This window comes from Aquila chrysaetos, chromosome 7 (genome assembly GCF_900496995.4).
Source record: "Aquila chrysaetos chrysaetos chromosome 7, bAquChr1.4, whole genome shotgun sequence".
NCBI lineage: Eukaryota > Metazoa > Chordata > Aves > Accipitriformes > Accipitridae > Aquila > Aquila chrysaetos.
Window position 1 is genome coordinate 10,907,408 of NC_044010.1, and position 19,579 is coordinate 10,926,986.

Consider the following 19,579-nt stretch of genomic DNA (forward strand, 5'->3'; position numbering starts at 1 on the left):
TGATGTCATCTGACACTTCTATGAAGATCTACCCATTTTCACCTTGAATACGGTCTCTCTTGTTGCATTTCCTTCCACAGTCATCGTACATCCTTCAGATTAGTTTACATCTTTATTTGGTAAGATCTTTAGAGTATATCCTCTTTTCCTTTTTTGCTGTGGAAGTAGATTCTTTAGCTTCAGGCAAAACATATGATCTACTCCCTGGCTTTCAGAGCTTTGTAAAGTCGCTTTTCAATTCTGTTGCTGTTTCCAGTATCCTAGGAACAAAGAGACATTCATGTTTGAAATAGCAAAACTTATCAGTTAGTCTTACTTAAAAAGTGAACATCTAAGATTCGCCAAGAACAGCCAAGATTCCAAGTAAAGTTTTTGTAGGTTGAGTTGCCTTAATTTTCTACTATGCAGAGAAATGATGGAGTTAAAAGCCAGCTTTACTAAAGTACAGGAGGATTGTCCCACATGCATGTGTCCAGAAAGCTCTCTCATAAGTTGCATTCACATTTGGCAAGCTTTCTTCCTAATATGAATCCTTTTTTTTTTTTTTTTTAATCCCTGTCTTTTCTTATACAAAAGGTCCTCTAAAACTTTAGCTAGCTAAAGTCCTCTGTGCGGATGACAGCTCTGGGCATACCATCTTATGTTTACATTGCAGACTATGACTTTCATAAATATTTTTCTCCGGTGACTTAGGTTGTAAATATATTGATATGCAACTTGGTGCCAAACCGGAGAGCTGATGTGGGGAGACAGCTGTCGGTATGGATTGCTGTGTATATAATATATGGACTATGCTTTCAGAATAGACCACACCGAAAGCTAGCTGACGTTGTGAGTTAACTAACTTCTGCAGTTATAAAGAAAGTTGCATACTGTTCAGACTAAGATGTGATTTTGACTAAATGAAGCATGAAGGGAAAAGAAATAAAATTTAAAGTGAGAAGCAGGAAAGATTACCTTTTTTTCTGAAAATGTTGCTCTGAAAATTAAAATCTTAAATTTAAAACTTGAACCCTTTTGCAAAAAAAGGAAAATCTAGAAAAGCCTCAGTGGCTCTATGCACTTTTTTCCAAATAAAAATAAATATTTTTAAAAATTTAAATTGTAATGTACATTTTTTAAAGTTACCATTTTTTAAAGAGATCCTAGAATATCCCTCTGCAATCATAGCAATGAATTAAAATTGCAATGAATTCTAGCAGCGATAAGGATCTATACTTGCAAGTGTAAACCCTCAATCTCTAAAGAATATAATTCCTCTAAAAGGCAGGTTTTTACAGAATATGCACAAATAAGGTGTTTCATTCAGCAGCAGCAGAGGTTTGTTGGTTTTTTTTTATTTTGCTTACTCACAAAGGTATTGAAAAATGTCCTTAAAAAGTCAAGAATAAACAAGCTACAGAATCTAGTACCGAGCTAGCCAGCCTGTAAATGCCAAGCTAAACCCAGGGGAAAACAATTCAATTCTTAGCTAGTTAGAGGAAGGGGGATACCAGAAATAATTAAGTCAAACCAGGAAGAGATAAAAATAGATAAGCAAGCTGAAGCAGAGGGAAGTATTTTCATTCTGATTACTTCAATACTGTCTTGATCCCTGTAGTTATGAAACTGTCTTAAAAGTTGTGAGTTGAGGTTTTTTAAAACTGTATAGAGTTAATTCTTTTTGTGTTGTTGCCTTGTTCTGGGCTTTCAGGAGTGATATCTTGCAGAGTTTCTCTGCAAACATGAGGTCAGAAATTTACTTTAAGAAGAAAAGATGCATTGGAAGTTATCCTGTAATCCGATGACTCCAAGAGCTGGGTATTTAAGAAAAATGCCAAATGCTGGCTCTTTTGAAAATTAAAGAGCAAGCATTAATGACGCTTCTCCCTGAAACTTTCTCCCTGCTGGCATTTGTGACCCTGTGCCTCCAAGGGCAGCCATCCCTGCAATTCTGCAGCCCGAGGGAGGCCCAAAACTGCCAAGTGGCTGCTGGCGTGCAGAGTGACCACAGCACACGGCCTGATTTCTTCGGGGCAGGATATGGCAAAAGAAGGGCTTTGCAGTGAGGCAGCGTGTGGCTTTTCCAAGTGCTCAGAGAAGTGTGGAGCAGACACCTCTGAAGCAGCTGGTGCCTGTGTGTGATCACAGGTCTCCCCTTGCCAGTGTTTGTGTTGGTGCTGAGCTCTGCACACGAGAATCTGACCATAGTTTGCAATACAGAGCAATACGAAACACAGCTAAAAGCACCGTAACCTCGTCCTACAGAGCACATAAACCCTCCGCTGATCTGTCCGGCGATATCAGCCGCATTGCTGGTCTCGTGGGGAACTTTCCATGTTGGGCTCTGCAGAAGGGTCAGTGGCCTCAACTTGTCCTGTATCAGAGCTGAGCAGGAAAAGGAAATCGATGGACTGAAGAGTAAAACAGCTTTACAGTACTTTAAAAGCCAGCTTTCATCATGTGAGGGGCTCCTTTGGCTCCATATTGATTTGATTGGGTTATCTTCAGCAAAGCATCTGTTTTAATTTACAGCTAATGCTCCAAAGGCTTGAATCCTGAGTCAGAAATTCTTCCCCACCCCCTCAAAATGAACAAAGGTAATGTTAATCCCAAACACAGAAAGCGAACGAGTGAATGGAAAAAACATAGACATGCAACTACTCTTTGATTTAGAGATACATCATACGAAATCCAAAATGTTTCTTTGTTATCACCCTTAGGTCTTTGCTGTCTCACTGTTGTTTTACCAAGAGCAAGCATTAGCTGGAGATTTTTATCAGATTTGGGAGAAAGTTGACTGGGGTTTGATCCAAAATTTATCAGGAAATTCAATTTTGTAGAGGCCAAAACTCATTTGAATCTGTTAGAGAACAGTTTTGGCCAGAAACATAGGGGTAGAATAAAACAGTTGAAAGTTTTTTTTTTTTTTTTTTTTTTTTTTTTTAAAGTGCTCTTGTTTTGTAATGGGTCTATTTGTTCAAAACAAAAAGATAAAATATCAACAACAGTAAAAAAGATTACGGCCCCAAAGCAAACAATGCTGTAAGTCAAACAAAATGTTTTATTCAACCCAAGAGTGTATTTCCAGGTTCATGGTTGTTGTTGTTATTGAAGAAAGTAGTCATCATTTCTGATTTAGGTCAACCCAAATAAAAATTAATGTGAGATCCTTCAGGTTAGCAGCAAACTCAGCAAAACCATTATTCACATGGATATGTTTTTCTTGACTTTTATTATAGTAATATGTTTTATCTGTACAGTATGCAAGCTGTTATTCTAATAACTGTTGTTAGACCTGAAAACATCTTGTACATCCCGATTCCAAAATTTTCCTATGCAGAGAAAATTGGTATTTTCATAGCTTAGGTTTGCTTTGTGATGTAATCTACTTTCTGCTGCCGACTGGCTTTAGATTTTCAGGGTAATTTCACTTGCGGCTTTGAGTGCATTGGGCCCAGGCAGAGGAATGAAAGGCAAATGTCTGAATTCACAACAGCCTCTATGAGTGCATTGCTGCCCCTTGGCACAGGGCCTTCAGCTGCACTTCAAACTTCAAAGCCTTAATGAACCCAAAGGATAATTTCAAGAAATGATCTCCCAGTGCTCAGATAGGTCACTGGCCCTCCAAGTGGTCTGTGGTCTTTGAAAGATGAGCACAGTGAAGCTGCCAGAGGAAGATAAAGACAAAATATAAGCCATGTGTGTGACACTGAGGCAAGGTCAATGCATAGGGGCCCCAAAAAGGGGCACTCTGGGCTAATTTGCAGCATGCGAGTTGATCCAGAGCATGGTGGGATCGAAGACTTGGCTTCCTTAAAATCAAGTCAAATATTGGTGTTGAAGGACTCGGCATGAGGGAAAAGAGAGTGGGATAGAAGAGCTTGAGGAAACTTCTGCCAACTAGCTATTGCTGGCCTGTCCTATCAAGCAGTAAAGTCATCTCAGTTGCTGTCATGCTCTCTTGTCTCCCAAAATGTCAAACTGATGAAGAAAAGAAACTGTTTTTCTTTCCCGCTGCTGGTGTTTCTGTTGAAATTGCAAAGGTTTTCGAAAGTGCTGATACAGAAGATTTGCAATTGGGTACAGCTGTTGACAACTCCTTTCCCGAGTAATGAAGTCTAACAAAGGCAGTGCCTGCTGCTGCCTGGAGCCGCATTGCCACCACTTAGCAGGGCGACAGCTGAAATCTGTACAGCAACTTTTTTTATGACACACCGAACAAGCCAGAGCACTTGCAGCCTGGGAACAAGGGAATAAAATATTGATCTAGGTATGGCGAAATAGTAAGACAAGCCAGGCTGTATCTCCCTTCAAACTGCCAATCTGCCATCTGCTATGCTTTCATTTTCCCTCGCACCACTGACGCAAGGAGTGTCCAAACTTCAGCACATGTTTTGCAAACAGCAGTGCCCAATGGGCTGTTGCTGTAGGTCTGCCATCAGCGTCAGGCCCGTTCCAGCCTACTTAACCATTTAATTTGGTAAATGTTAAAATGGCCTCTTTGTTCTTCTCAGCACCATATGCTATCTGATTAAAAGTCAGTCAGGTTTCTCTCAGCTCCTCTTTCTTTCAGGAAGATCATTGGCAGCTGACAGCCCCCACTGGGAGTTTTAGGTAAAGGAGAGCTGTGTGCTGTGAAAGTGCTGCTGTTATTGTAGGCATTGCAGTTCTGCCTCAGAAACACTGCCATGAAGTGGGGCATTGTTGCACAACTCACGCTACAAACACTGGACAGAAACCCATGTGTGCCCAGAAGGGAGGGCAAGGGAAAGATTTCACAGGTAAGGTAGACAGTATGAGGAACCTGTGGTTTTCTGCTAATAAATCAGTTAAAGGAAGGACACTAAACTTGCTCACAGAAAAGTGCTTAAGAGTTTTATTCATTTCCCTTAATACTTGAATCAAAGGAGTGGCACAAAAGAATTTTTATTGGGCAGAAGTCAAAGGTTGATGAAGACGAGAGATGAAAAGGGGGAATGAAAGAAAAAGAGAAAGAAACAATTATAGATCCTACCATCATGCTCTTGGAGACATTACTCACAAATATTCAAGATAGAAATCTCTGTTTTGCAAATTCTACACTATTGCTCCTCTACCTCATACAAATGCTCTGTGCACGCACTTCTTGTTCTTTGAGGGCCATTAATTTATCTTCTCTTCTTCATGGTCCTGTGGATCATCTGGTTTGATTTTATAAATAGGAACAGGCAGGAGTACATTCAAGGCAGAGGGAAAGGCAGGGTTTATTTGCAGAATAGGCAGAGCGATCTAGTCGAAAGAGCATTAGCCTTGGGCAGGACAAAGGCAGCCTTAAGTCCTGTTTCTGGCACAGCCGCTGACCTCCTGCATGACCTTAACCAAACCACACCTTTCTGGTTGGTCTCTCTAACTCCTACGACCCCATCAGAGAAGCCCCAAGAGAGCCAGATCACTCACATTCGCTCTCCAGCTGCATGTTTACCTCATCTAGCATTCAGCCCGCACAGCAGAGTTCACCTTGGAGTTTTCTTCCCTTCGCACTGGAAGTGAAAAACTTCTCTTTCTCCCTAAGGGGTTTCTCTTTGCAGGGAAGAATGTCTGTAAGAGATTTTTTTTCTGTAGATAAAAGTGATCACATGACAGAGGGCAGTCCTCCACCCTTTCACCTATCAAGCTTTGGGGGCACTACTAGGGAGACCATATGCCCATGGCCTGCAAGAGATGGAGAGAGGAGTGGTGGTGGAAGCAGGGGAGAGACCTGCCACCAGCTCACCCAGCAGTGTGCTCCGGCGCTGCTTTAAACTTCACCCACCACAGGACCCAGCCCGAGGTCAGGCTTACAGCCAGTGCATGCTGTGGCTTGATCAAAGACAAAAGACCCAGGGCTGCAGTTACGTTTGGAAAATGGCTTGTCATTGGTTTTGTAATATGAGCAGGGGAGACTGGTTAGAAAGATCTAGTTTTTCCTTTTCTGCTGTATTGAATTTGCTCACTCACAGCGTTTTTTTCTTTTTAACTTGCCAGTTTGGAAAACACAGTTCAGCTGTGTGTCATCTCAACTGTGCTGCCAACTTCCAGCTGAAAACAGGGGTCTGACCTCCTGCTTCAGGAGCTGGATCTTATACCTCGAGTTGAGTCATGAAGTTCTAGGCAGCATATTGTGAACATGGTGATGACTGCCAAGTCTGCTGGTTTTTACTATGTGGACTAAAATAGGTGTCACTTTTTAGACTTGTCCTTCAAGTTCAATTCCTTATGCAGCACTGGGCAGCGTTAGTATGTCTGTTGGAAGGCATATGGGGGTTTAACTTCTGTAAAGGCACTTTAATCTGAGAATTGTTACTTGGAGTTTTGTTTTGGGGGTTTTTTTTGGCCATTCCTACTGCTGTGGAAGGATCTGTATATCTGGGTTGCTACTATTTTTATTTGCTATCCTGTTTTTTCCATCCTCTTCTTTATACATCTCGTCTTTCGGACTGCTCTTTTCAAGCAAAGACTAGGTTATTGCATGTCTATACATTAAAATACTAAGCATTTAAGAGGACTGATCAGGTTACAGCTCTTTAGATACCATCACAAGGAACTGTTTGCTATTAATTACTAGTAAATGACAGGTTACTAAAGTTATAGTATAACTATACATAGTTATATAAAATATAAAACAGAATTCTTACTGTATTCATTAATTGATTATTTATGTTAAACATGCTTTGTAAATTTAAAAATCATTGTTCAGGCCAGGATTTGGAAGTCGCTAGATAGCCCATGTCGTGCCATTAGTCTAAAATATATTAATGGTTTTTTCTACCCAGGTTGTTAACTCATGTGAGTCCCTGAAAATGATTCTCTAGGTATGGTACCAGATTCTCTTGCTTACACAAGAAAAAAGGGCTACATACATGCCAATCTTAAAAAGCTGAAGAAAAACCTTGTTCTTTTTTTCCAATGCATGTGCCTTACACAGTTGGGCCGAAGTAACCACAATAATGAGTGGTAGAAAATGAGCTTTTTGATTTTCTGAATGTTGAGCAAACCTAAGAAAGAAGCTGTCCTTTTACCTCTACCATGGTCCTTGCAATTCAAAGCTGAGTTAGATTAGTGTGGCTTTGCAGAAGAGTGTTGCACTCCCGTTCAGCCATGTGCCTGCCACACGTGGGAGAAAGACAGATTGCAATTCCAGAGCTGTCACTCTAACGTCACTCAAGTGTTTCGCTCACTTCAGGGAGATGAAGAGTATTGCTTTCTGCTTCCTGCAATGACTTTATTGGCTCTGACTAACACTTACACTTGCTCACTTGGTAGTTAGTGTAAATTGAGGAGCTAAGGGGAGCAGAGTGAATAAAAGGGCCAGGAGACAGGATTAAGTAGCATGTTTTTTCTATGAATGGATTGAGTGTGAAATTAGTACTCCAGCTAACCTGTTGGAGCAGAACACTGATGCAGCACACGTGGAGCTGGTCTTCCCTTTCTCAAAATTAAGTGCTTGCTGCTGACCAGCCACAATTAAACTCTCTGGCCTTTGATGAAGAGAGATGCTGTGATTTGTGCTAAAAATACTCCTCTTTGGCTGAAGTAAGAGGATGAGACTAGATAATCACAGAATGCAGCATTAACCAGCGAGACAAAAATGGATAGTCAATTTAGTCCAAAGCTTACTGGTTCATTATTTCATATCACCAGGCACTTCAAAAGAAATTACAGCATTTACTCAGTGGAAACCAGAGCTTGTCTGGTTGCAACACTCTCCTAGATATTCTTTAGCTCAAGTGGTGTGTTGATATGTGCTTTTTGCTTTGACAAATGAGGCAAATTGAATGCCCTAAGGGATCAATAGATTTTGCTACTTTCCACATACTTTTAAATACATTCAGTAGCTAACAGAGAAGACTGCAGACACCCCAAAACTTAGGGGCCTAACGGAATTGAGGCTAAATTAAAGATATATTTGTTCAAAACATGAGCCCACGTACATAATACCCAAAGCTAACCCAAGAGGGGAGAGTGCCTAGAGCTCGGGGACAAGGACTGAGTTTTGTCCCAGTCTCTGCAAGGCAATCTGATCTGAAGGACAAACGGTGGCTGCAGACTCGATCTAAATTAGGGCAGTCTGCAGCTCTGGCCGTGGCCCTTGATTAAGGGACTGAATCAATATCGGAAGACATAGACCAGGAATCTGTTTCTGCCTCTTAATTTGGTATTTTTCAGTAGTTGGAGCAAGGCTTAGTTGGTTGTTTTCCTTAGTAGCGCAGTAAGGCTCTGGCATCGCTGTGAAAACCCTAGCTAAGTGGCTGCCCTTTCATTGACTCATTTACAGCTAAACCAGAGACAGGTGAGTGGTGAGAGAGGGAAGCGAGGGAGGGAGGAAGGAAGGGCTTGCCTCTGTCAATATGGGGTGACCACCAGACAGGGCTGGGTTCCCACTTTTGGCAGCTTCAGTCTAATCCTGGAAAGGGAGCATTTATTATCAGACATGTCCAGAAACACATGACTGGGAGGAGTACAGGTTAATCACCCTATCTCTGCCTTAGGTTTCCCAGTGCCAGACAGGTGGGACCATTGCTCTGACACATGGGGATTGCCATGACCTCTGCCTGGGAGGAAGAAACGAGCTCATTTGAGTGGTGAAAGATGCCACTAAGTTCAATATTTACTCAGCTGGTGGACGTGTATTTAAAGAGGAGGAAACCTCACCCCATCAAGCGACTCTCTTTTTGGTTGTCTGAACCTGGCCCCATGGCTCAGCCTGACTCCACGTAGTCCTCGAGGCAGCTGGCATAGCCCCTGACAGCAAGCTGTTGCTCCGCTGAACTTCCCTCAGTGGCTGCCCGTGCTTCGCTCAGTCTGTGTAGCACTTGCTGTGTGCAAAAGATGGGATGCCAATGCCTGTGCCGAGACTGATGGGTGCCCTCATGCAAGCAGGAGGGGCTCTGAGGAGAAAGCCTCTGCGGCAACAGAGAGAGAAGCTGAGCAATGCCAAGAAGCCCACAGCGAAGGACGCTACACGTGCCTGCATTTGCTGGCACTGAACTCGGCCTCTCCTAAGAGGGCCACGTGCTACAGCGTTTTACTCTGGCCTTAATTGTAGGCTTTGCTTGATGCTTCTGCTTACCTTCTAGTAATGCTGACAAATGGCTTGTGCTTGTGTGTGAGCATGGCCATGCACTTTCCAGGACCTTAGCAGTTTATTTTATCCTGCTCAACCTGCTGCTGAAATTTTTAGGCCTTTTTTATCCACTTACAGGGCAACTTGAGCAGTCACAGGTCTCCAACGAGGTGGCAGCATGTGTCACTGAGGCAAGGAATTACATGACATTTTTGTACCTTTTTCCTCCCACTTGCATTACTCTAGCTTCTTTCTTTACTACTCTTACAAATATTTCTATGCCAGTGTTTGCAAAGCATCAGCATTTTTTGCTGTTTTTTCTGACCTATAGATATTGCTCGGTATGTGATGAACTACTCGCGCCACATTCTTTGTGATCTTAGTGGGATATATAATTGCTTACTATGCACAGCCCCTTTACACTTTTCTGGGAGTATAAATGGGCAGCAAACCTAGAAAAATGAGAAACAGTTTGGTGTAAGGGAATGACTTGAGAGGCACCCTCAGAAATATGGAAGGGGCATGTAGTATTCAGCTTATTACCACCTGACTAGATCCTGAAGTAGAGAAGCTGTTAAAGCAGGTGGTGTGGTTCAACCCCAGCCAGCAACTAAGCACCATGCAGCCACCACCAGCTCACTTCCCCCCACCCAGTAGGATGGAGGAGAGAATCAGGAAAGAAAAGTGAAACTCATGGGTTGAGATAAGAATAGTTTAATAGAACAGAAAGGAATAAAAAAATAATGATAATAATAACAATAATACAATGACAATAATAATAATAAAAGGATTGGAATATACAAGTGATGCACAATGCAATTGCTCACCACCCGCCGACTGACATCCAGTTAGCCCCCGTGCGGTGATTCCCCCCAGGCCAACTCCCCCCAGTTTATATACTGGGCATGACACCACATGGTATGGAATACCCCTTTGGCCAGTTTGGGTCAGCTGCCCTGGCTGTGTCCCCTCCCAACTGCTTGTGCCCCTCCAGCCTTCTCGCTGGCTGGGCATGAGAAGCTGAAAAAGCCTTGACTTAGTCTAAACACTACTTAGCAACAACTGAAAACATCAGTGTGTTATCAACATTCTTCTCATACTGAACCCAAACCATAACACTGTACCAGCTACTAGAAAGAAAATTAACTCTACTCCAGCCAAAACCAGGACAGCAGGGTTGAGCATACCCTGGCTAATATCCACGGCTCAGCTCAGATGGAAACTCTCATCTCTTCCACTCTTTTCATTCTCCCTACCCCATTCCTTCATTAATGTTATTTGGAAAGGTCCTATACTTCACTAGGAAGTAAAATGAGAGAAGAAAAATAAGGAAGGGAAATGGTATGGAAGGCCAATTCTCCAGAAAATGCATGTCTTCTGTACAGTGACTATAATGTCCCATAAGAGTCTCGATTTCTTGTTTCAATAAGTGCAGAGACTTAAAATTTTTAAGGCAACATGATACAGCTGGTTGTGCCTATGAATTAGTTTTTCCCCAGTCAATAGAAACTGAGCAGTAATAACCTTAATTAACATTTGCATAATTGTGATTAGTAACTTACAAAAGAACTGTTGTAGTAACATTATAAAAGATTATTTAGCAGTTATTTAATTATGCTTTCTTTATTTAATTTTTTTTAAGTCACAGTGAGCAGCAAACAGGATGTGTCTAGTTGATTATGTAAAGAAATATATTAAGTAGCTGTAAGCTGAAGTAATTAAGAGAAGTTTGAGCACTTTCTAGGGCAAGTGAGATCTACAGGAAGGCCAAGTGTTTCCTAAGGAGTCCAGCTAAAACATCAAGGCTGTCCAGCTTGAAACTCAGTTCTATGTTATTTGTCACTGTTCACTGATACTTCCATATGCTTATTCTCAAGAAGTGCTCCTTGAGCACTAATGCCTAATTCAATTAGATGGTACACTTCATTATTTACTGCTCAGCTTCAGCGGTTCTATGAGAACTGGGGCCCAGGATAACTCTTTTTTCAATGTCAAATTACCACAAGTGTCAGTTGTGATGGATCCAGGACTAACTTCGGACCAAGATTAAAGCTCCATGACTTTGCCCTGTGTGTGCTTTGAATTTTTATGTGGATGCTCAGAAAGTCGCCAGCGAAGGGGAAGTGGGTAGTGAAGCAGAAGGGAGATAACACCTGCAGGTCCCTCCGGAAGACCAAAAGAAACTAGTTGTGATTAACAATCAGCAGCAGGTTACCAGAGACATAATGTAGAAACAAGGGCAATAAGTCTCCTGATAAGGCACTGTGGGAGGTATCAGCTCAGATTTTTATTCTGAGGTTTGAAAGCACTGAGGTGATGGTGTTGAAAAATGCAGAACATTTTAAAGAGAGAGAGATATCTGTGCTTTGGTCTTGCAGAACTCAGAATATATCATCATTTTAAAAAGATCAGAAGGAAAAAAGATACAGAAACTAAATGAAAAACAATGAGTGTCAAACGTGATAAGGAAGTTCATTTCATTCCCTCAACCCAAGGGTTTGATATTAGAGAACCACTTATACACATGGAGTACTGAACTGTTTCTCTACCATTTACAGACACCGCAGCAAAGAAGTATTTCAGTGCTGTAGGAGTTCTTAATGGACTGATATTACTGTTAGTGCTGCTGAAGAACTTTCAGCAAATGAGACATTACAGAAAGAAAATCAAAAGATAATGATAGGACCATTTCCCTTAAAGTTGCTCACCTTTGGATTTATTACAGTTTATCTGTACTTACAATCTGGTGCTTGTTCTTCACATTCAGCCTTCTTGCCTTTATTCTACCTTTATGTGTCCTGGGCTTCTTATTTTCCTCTTTCCTCTCAGCATCACATTGATCTATGGGATAACACATTGCCAGAGAAGTCCTTGTAATTGGCTGCAGCCAACTTCTCTGCCATCCCAACCACCTTTACTCTGTTCCTCTGGTTCTGTTTGTTCTCAGATATTTTTGGTCACATTTGGAAAAGATTTATCTTTCCGGTCCCAGCATGTTAGATTATCCTGATTTTTGTAAGTTAAAAGTGACCAAAGGTGTATGTTTTCAATTAATTTTTAAGACTCATTCTTTCTGAGATTGCACATCTTTAAACTTGAACTTCCTTTGTGCTTTGGCAACAAGCTGAAAATGAGATAGCTTAGTTGAGAAGGAAGGGAATTATTAACCCTCTCAAATGCTAAGAGCACCAGCTAATGAAAACTCTGTATTTTAGAGATCTTTGAGAAGTATGGTATATAGTTTAGAGGACCCACAAGGAAAGTGACTGAAATATGAACTAGAAACCCAGAATGGTTATAAGTCAAGTAACTAACTTCTAAGCTAAAAAAGAAGAAACCCTAAATTATGTGCCCTGCAAATGAAACACATGAGGGTACAACAGACCACTATGTGCAATAATTACTAAATGCTGAGATGTTAGACTACAGGATCAAAAATATTGTTTCATTTAAGCATACAGGAGACCCACAGCTCTTTTTATTGCATGCTTTGGCTATGCTTCTGTGTGTTCCCAACTGTGAATTTTGACTGCATGTTAGGTATGGAATAATCCAATTTTGCACAGTAAAACTTGGCAGACTTAACTGAATTTCCCTGATTCAAACACAAGATGTTTTAGTTTTGTACAGATTCCACATCAAACTTGAAAATTATTTTTAGGGCACAAAAGCTACACGAAAACCAGACTGGATTTTTCTGAAGCTAGTCACCCATCCATTAAAACTGATAATAAAGTGAAAGTGCAGTTAAAGTTAAAGCACAGTAAAAGGAGAAAAATGTACCACCCCCACTGGAACAAATGAGAGAACTATGGCTTCTATTGACAGTTGCTTTATTATTGGAAAAATCTTTTTTTTTTGGTGGGGGGGTGGATTGCACAGAGCCATCCTGTAAAGGTGAAGTCTAGCTGCTGTTAATCCTGGCCTTTGGCAGCTGAAAATCTGTGCTCTGGGTCTGTTCAGCCCACTCTTTTTTGAGAGCAGTGGCAAAGATGATAAATTTCTACTCTGCTGCATCCACAGCTCACACTAAAAGTCTCTTGTAATCAGACACCCTGCAAAGATTCCTCCTTCGGTAACACCACTTCAGTGTTTACTGAGCCAGAAATGCCAGGCAAACCTGGTGGAATAAGGTTTTCTGTCTCAAGCAAGTCCCACTTCTTGAGCTGAGCAAGTTGGTTCAGTTCTTCTAAGAGACAGGGGCTAAACTGGGCATCGACACACTGCAGCCAGTGCTGGGGTTTGGCAATATCACTGTCCCCAAACCTTGGCGATGTGGGAACTGCTTTGAGTGCAGCTCAGCGATTCCCTTTGGAGTCTGGGAGACGGATGGGCAAGGAAAGATGGTGGCTGGTGCAGGTCCCCCAGCTCTACCCACCCATGCTCACAGATCCATCTCGTAAATCTATCTCAGCCTATTTACTGGGGCCGTAGAGCCTGCTAGTGTTGGTGATTGCTCATTAGCTTATATTCATGACAATCATGCCTAAGGAAGGGGGGGGGGGGGGCTATAGCCTCTGCTTTTAGCATGCAAATTAAGCAAAGTTTGGAGTTACTACACAAAATCTCCGAATGCCAGGCTGTCATTACTGCAGTTGGTTTTTCAGAATACAGTTTTAATTGAACTAATTATCACAGACTTCCACAGGTATCTTGAGTTTTTAATGAAACACTTTATAAGAATTTTAATCATGCTCCCATTGAAGGCAATGACAAAAATGCTTCAATGACATTGGATCAGAGTACACACAGTGCAGATTATTTATTTTTCTTGTATAACTAAATAACAACATAAATTTTCAGCTGGTACAATATGAAGCTTTAAACTCAGGTACTTATGATTCATTCTATCTGGAATATTTAGTCAAATAGAGCCTCAAATCAAAAATAAGTAAAGGAAATTAATAGCTAATTTAGGATGTTGCCAAGAATAACATTGTGAAGACATGGAAGGTGGAAGCACCACGTTTCATACTCATACCAAATAAGCCAGCCTGCAAACACCAGCCTTACCACTGCAAAATCCACCTGACACAGCACCTATGGCAAAGGCAGAGAGACTCTGTCCTGCACTCACTAAAGTGTGTGTGTCTAACTCAGTCACTGTAATTAAGGACTCCACATGAATTAGTAATAATAATCTTACTGATTTCAGCAGGATTACTTATCAGATCATCAGCTAATATGTGCAAACAAAGGAATGTGCCGCCCAGAGGAGTGGGCATGAATAACAAGAACGTTTAGATCTGGTTTCCTACAGGGTTTTATTCTGCACAGCCTTTTACACCTGTGGAGAGGTGCATGCAGCCTGCTCCCTTTTCGACCCGGCCAGGTGTTCCCTGCTCTGCGCGCTCTTGGCATGATTGCGCAGTGTGCTGAATCAGGGCTGTCACACGGTCCGTGATGTCAGAACATGCGTAGGACAGCAGTTGTCACTCTAGGGGAACAGTTCTTTTAACTATAGCTTGTTGCTACCAAAGTGATGGAGTGGCAGCTGGAGGCCAGGCAGGGTGCTCTAGAAACTGATCCCTGGTGTAAAATGGGACTAAACACCCCAGTTTAGGCACCTGAGCCTCTCCTCAAATATCTGTCTATGATCGCCATTTTCTGGTAGTACTAAAAGAGGCTGGGGACGCAACCAGCTCTCCCCAGCAGAAAAATGTACGGACAAAAGTTAATGGCAGGCTCCACCGTATGTTACTTTAGCTAGAGCATCTCGAGAGGAGGAAGAGTAAGCTAACTTAGCCAAGCTTTCAAGAAATGTGTAGTGAGTAATCTAGTGAGGGATACAATGCCCAAGGGCAATAAAGATGTAGAAACACAGAACAAGAGAGCTAAAAGCAGTCATCTAGTCCTTCTCAGCCTCACCAGGATCAAATTTCCAACAGATGTAGACATCACCTGTCCTTTATAAACAGCTTTTATGCGGGGTCCTCAGTCTTCCCAAGCAAGTCGTTCACGTGTCTCTCTATCCTTAACATTCAAAGGCTCTCTCATTTTTTTTTATTAGCCTCCCTTGCTGTAGTATAAACCCATTATTCCTTGTCTTAGTCCCACTGGTAGCAGCTTTTTATGTATTTGAAGACTTATTATGACATCTTCCCACTGTTGTAATCACTTAAATTGTGCCACTTCCTTTCTTCTGATCTTTTTTTTTCCTGCTAGATCATGTTTTCTAGACTTCTGATAATGTTTAACACTTTCATCTGGCCACTCTCCAGCTGCAGAAGCCCTCACTTTTCTCAGTCTCATCTCTTACTCTTTACTGAATCCTTTGCAAAGTGTATGAGGCTGGTCCTAGCCCTCAGTGCCTCCATCAAATGTGGAGTGGCATCAGAACAGCCAGAGATTAGTTGTGTGGCTTATGCTAGCTGTCCCAAGGGTTTTCCACGGTGATTGCCATCAAGGAAAAAGGGTATTTGCAAAAAAGATCAAAAGCCAGACAGAAATTACAGAAAAATCTGGAGTAATGGACATTCTTTTTGTTATGCGTTGTGTCTCACAGCTGATATCAAAGTTCAGATTTGGTTCTTGACATTGTTTGAACTTCAAAAGGTGTGAACTTTTTTTCAGTGAGAAAGGAAGGTTTCCAAGGTTTCATGTAGTTCTGCTCAAAGAAACTCCTTCCTTTTTCATTCATCTGTTCAATATTTGACTCTTTTTATTTGACCTTGTGTCTAGTTCTTAGTGAAACATTAGAGCAATGGGGAGCTGTAAAATTGTTGTATGGTTACTTTTCTCTCTCCTTGAAATTAGACATCACTGTTAACTCAATTCTAGTGCACTCTACCTCTAGAGGGCCATCAGTTTCTGACAACCTTAATTTTTCATACTCTAAAAATGAAGCATTTAATTGCAAAGGAAACCTCTCCCTGAACCAGTGCAGCACTGTCTTGCTGCATCCACGGAAAACCAGACATACACACAGAGAAGTGTGAACTACCCTCATTTTACTCTGCCCACCACTGGCAAGAGCAAGTCAAAATTCAAGATAAGACTGCGTAAATGCTTTCTGGGTAGGGGGGAGGGAGGGCAGGAGGAGGGAGTATTGCAGTTCCAGACAAATATGGACTAATGGACCATCATTATTTTGTCCATGATTTCTCATAGCAGATATCAGAGTTCAAAGCTGTCTATCTCCCTGGCCATCAGCTTCCAAACTGGATGGATAGGAAAATTCTCCAGATAGATTACTTTAGTGACTGTTGATTTCAAGGATTTGTTTCTTTTGTATAGATAGCAATATGCATGCGAATGGTGTGTTGAAGCTGCAACAAATCATGGGAATTAAACATTTTCTTCCATATCCCAGCATGATTAGAGAATAGATTGATATAATATATATAATAATATATGTATGGTACATACCTTTAAAAATATCTTCTTAGAGAACTATCACCGAAGAGACAAAGGGTCATATTAAATTCTGGCATATTGCTTGTTCGGAGCAACTGGAGTGATATTTGCATCTCTTCCAGATGAGATCTTAAAGCTGAAAAATTGTGATAGGTAAGAGAGCATTGTTGAAATAGGTAAATTCTGTGGTAGGCACTCTAAAAGCATCCAAATGGTTTATTTTTCAGCTGTGAAATAGAAGTCTTTTCCACTGTTCTGGAAACATGGGATTCAAGGTGACTTCACGGGGTGTTAATGGATGAATGGTCTGCACCCTGCTAACAATATTTCATGAGCAATGATGTAGCAAATAGCATAGTCTATTACACTGTGCCACCAGATGCCATCTGAAAAACATGTTGCTGGCTTTAACGTCCCAGACTTAATCAACTTTCTACAGAAATGAGACTGGTGCCCACTGTAAAAGACATTGCGTCCCCAGCATTGACTAGCAGCTTCTTAGATGCGGCAGTAATGATGGCCCATTTTCAGTATCTCTCCCACCAGTTGAATCTCTGATGGCTAATAAATGGTGAGGGCATTAGTCTTCCCTTCAATATCTACTGATACTTATATGTATGGGGCCCTTGTTTTAGTATGGGGCACTTTCTTCAGTCCCCACAGATTTAAGGAAATTACCACCTTTGAGACCTTATGGTAAAATAGAGTTGATTTTAAACAAAGTCCTTAAGCATTACCATGGGGAGGGCACCCTGAAAGGCAAAGAGACGTGTGGAGAGCATGGGATAGCCCAAGTCCTGTTGTTTAGGAGGCTAAAACCAGCTGATTATAAAAAAGGAGGATGCAAACAATCAGTGGGACTTCAGCTTATCAGAAGTGTTAGAGGCGCTCAAGGTGTCTTGTGCCCTTCGGTGACTCCCCTTCTGACCATCAGCAGCCTCCACACCTCCACGTCTGCACCTTGGACAACCTCAGTGCAGTTTGGACCCATCTCCCTTTTGGGTCCAAAGGACGGGCAAGGGAAGGAAAGAAGCTGAGAACACATACTGCTTTCTTCAAAGTATACTGTCTTCAGAATACACTTTCTGTTGCTTTTTCAGTTGCTAGACACTATCATAAGCCTTTCATTGCAAATCACCTCTCCTGGAGTACCATTAGAGTGATCAACATTTTAAATGGAGTCAACCTATTCTGAAGAAGAATAGTTGTAACGACATGCATGATTTCTAATGAAATCCTGTTCAAGCTTGCTCCCAAGGGCTTACAAACTATTATTAAGGTGCACTAGGACATGGAAGGAATTTTCTCCAAATACATTGACTAGTGATTTGTTTGAAGTTTGAAATATGCTTCCAAAAGTCAAGGCCTTGCTGTTTATCCATTTTGTTTAACAACAATTGCTGCTGTTGTTAACTTGCACCAAAATAGATTTGCCAGCCAGCATTAGGAAAAATATCCCCTGTAATACCTGCTCCAACTGGATAAGGGAAAAACTCTTTAGGAGTCCAGGCTCTCTGCTTAGACTCTGCCTAGGGTGAGTGTTACACAGAAAATAACAAATTTTAATGACATTTTCATGGAAGAAAATGAAAATTTATCACTGATCTTCTGCAGTTCAGCCATTGGTAACTGTTGTATTTTTATTCTTTCGAAGTTGTATCACATGAGGATGAGTAAAAAGAGATGTAAGTTGCTCTGAGCTACCTGGAGGTAGGAAATGCAAATAACAGTGCCAATAGTAGTCACTGATGATGGGCAGAAATTAATAGAAATTCAGAAAGAAAGAGGTGAGGAGAATAGCTGGGGAGGAAGTAACTATAAGCAATTTATAAATTCTGAGTTGCATCTTACAGAGCACAGTGAATATGGGGAGTATTTTCTGTTAAATTTATTTTTATGTTGACTTTTTTTCTCCTTTTCCTTATCTTTCTTTTTCCTATATATATATATATAATTAAAGCAATATATAATTAAAACCATATATATGTATATAATTAAAACATAGAGATATATATATATGATTTTAATTTTAAAAGAAGGCTTTGGACAGAAAGAAGACAAAGCAATGGTGAAAATAGTAACTCCAGCTTCCTTTTTCCAAAACCACTATCTCATAATTTTTAGAAGTATGAAACACCAGTGTGAAGATTTCCTGGAGGGCTGACAAATACACTGGCCAGTATGCAACCCCCTCAACAAACTCCATCGCTCCTGCCTTCTCTCCCACGTAGGTGCCACTAGGCTTCAGTTCTCCAGGATAGCCAGCTGCACAGTGCCGTAACCTTTCTGTCCATTTTAAAGCATACATATTAGCAGCAAGAGAGACTTTATTTCAGAGGAATCCTTCCCTTTGTCTCACTCCTCTTTCACCTTGTAGCAGAAAGCTTGTTGACCACTAAGTTTTTGCCTACATCTTGTTATGGTTCCCTGCAAACTTCCACACTCATGCAGTTAACTTCTTCTCTTCAGCAATAAAATACAGCAGGAAGACTTTTAGAAGCAGCCAGGAAGGCAATATTTTCCCCGCCCAAGTAAATTTGGCTTGGCATTTTCTTTTGCTGCTCCTCTCGGTGCCCATGCAGTCGATTCCCCTGCAGGGCTCAGCAGGAGCAGCAGCCTGCACATGCAGAATAACTGCACTTAGTCTGCAGCAGGAGCTCTCAGTACTTGATACTTTTCCTAATACTTGACTGGGAAAATTGGCTGGGCAACCAGAGACCTGAGTCAAGGAGCGAATACCAGGTATGAGTGGCAACCTTCTTGTTTTAACACCTGGAGACAAAGCGCATGCAAAGGAAGAGAGCGGGTTATTGAAAGACTTCTCTCAGAGGGGTTCTGCCCCATCCTGACCTTTTCGTCCTGCGTTATGCTTTAGTTATATATTGTCATTCTCTCTCCTGTGAAATTACAGTGACTTGTCATGTAGTGAGAGCACCAGCATCCCTGTGGGAAAAGAGGAGGAACAAAGCTAGGCAGCAGGTCCTGCCTGGCAGGAGGTCATTTCCATCCGCAGCTGGATAGGATCACCGATCGCTGCTAGCTCGTCTCATTTCTCTCAAGTTGGTATCCTGGCAGGCACTGGGCAAATTACTCCAATACCTGAGTTTCCTTGACTGTAAAGAGAGGTAAGACTGTTATGCTCTCCCCTGAGAAGTGTGT